The 1,425-nt window shown below is 49.3% G+C and overlaps 1 non-coding gene across 1 annotated transcript; it reads left to right on the top strand.

Moving 5' to 3' along the window:
- Nucleotides 1–697: 697 nt before the first annotated feature.
- On the top strand, nucleotides 698–771 carry TRNAE-UUC (transfer RNA glutamic acid (anticodon UUC)). The gene has a single exon. It is a non-coding gene; the product is annotated as a tRNA-Glu (tRNA).
- Nucleotides 772–1,425: the final 654 nt, after the last annotated feature.

The raw sequence follows: 1,425 nt of genomic DNA, 5'->3' as shown, positions 1-1,425 counted from the left end.
ACCTTTTTAGAGCATCCCAGTCCAACTTCCAACTGCCAAGAGTTGCCTGAATGTTTCTCTGGGTAGTGGATTTTTCCCTGCCCATGTACATGGCGGAATGGAGCTGCTTGGGAACTGAGGCCACCATCCCAGGAACACCCTTCAACTAATACCACGGGAGCTGGTATATAAAAATTCTTCACTCGTCAGGCAGGTTAACTTCAGTGCATGTTCCCACAGGTCCCCAGCAGGATTAAGTACCAGTGGTGTGCCGTGCTAACTTGCCTGATAACGTACCCCATGTTAGCATCCTTCCTATCCCTGTTCCACTTGCCTACTTCCAGAGATGTGCTTCCTGGGATCGCCCCATGCACTGCAGTCCTTGTCTCACACTCTGCTTTTGGGGGGGCCCAAACCCGGACAGGTACCTCCTCCATGCCAGGCACTGAGGATGTGTTGGTGAACAGAATGGTGAACTCTGAGGTCCATGGGGCTGACAGACAATTATAGTACTCTTTATATGGTACGTCGAAACCATGGTGGCATAGTGGCTAAGTGCTACGGCTGCTAACCAAAGGGTCAGCAGTTCAAATCTGCCAGGTGCTCCTTGGAAACTCTATGGGGCAGTTCTACTCTGTCCTATAGGGTCGCTACGAGTCAGAATTGACTCAACGGCAATGGGTTTGGTATTTTTTTTTTTTTAATATGGTATGTATGAGGCATTGTGGTTCAGTGGTAGAATTCTTGCCTTTCATGCAGGAGACCCAGGTTCAATTCCTGGCCAACGTACCTCCTGCACAGTCACCAGCTGTCTGTCAGTGGAGATTTGAGTGTTGCTGTGATGCTGACCAGCTTTCAGTGGAGCCTCCAGACTAAGACAGACTAGGAAGAAAGGCTGGCGATCTACTTGCGAAAATCAGTCAATGAAAGCCCTATGGATCACAACAGAATGTTGTCCAATATAGTGCTGGAAGAGGAGCAGTTGATCATGGGGATGGTGCAGGATCGGGAAGTGTTTTGTTCCATCGTGCGTGGGGTCAACTCAATGACAGCTAGCAACAACAATATGGTGTGTAGACATGCCTTGGAACCAGTATCGTCCTCTCTTCCCTTCTCCAAGCACAGTGGCCTTAACCTGACTAATCACACTGAGCAACAAGATTCCTCGTGGCAGCCCCATCTCTGGCTTCGTCAACTGGACCAGGACAGGGCTATGGTCGCATGTGTGACAGGAGCTGATGCAGAAACCAGGCCACACCCAGAATCCAACTGGAGGGAGTAGAGATGGGAGGCTTTCTCCTGTCCCACTACCCATCAAAACCCTCCTGCTCCCCATGCCCCAGCTCCAGGCTTGAGCAATTAAGTCATTTACCAGCAGGACCACAGTAACATATAATCACAAACATAAACAGCTTGATACGGTAATTATGAATTCTGCCTATATTT

Source organism: Loxodonta africana, chromosome 19 (assembly GCF_030014295.1).
Source record: "Loxodonta africana isolate mLoxAfr1 chromosome 19, mLoxAfr1.hap2, whole genome shotgun sequence".
NCBI lineage: Eukaryota > Metazoa > Chordata > Mammalia > Proboscidea > Elephantidae > Loxodonta > Loxodonta africana.
The sequence above is the reverse complement of the archived record's forward strand: the minus strand, read 5'-3'. Positions and strand labels throughout refer to the sequence as shown.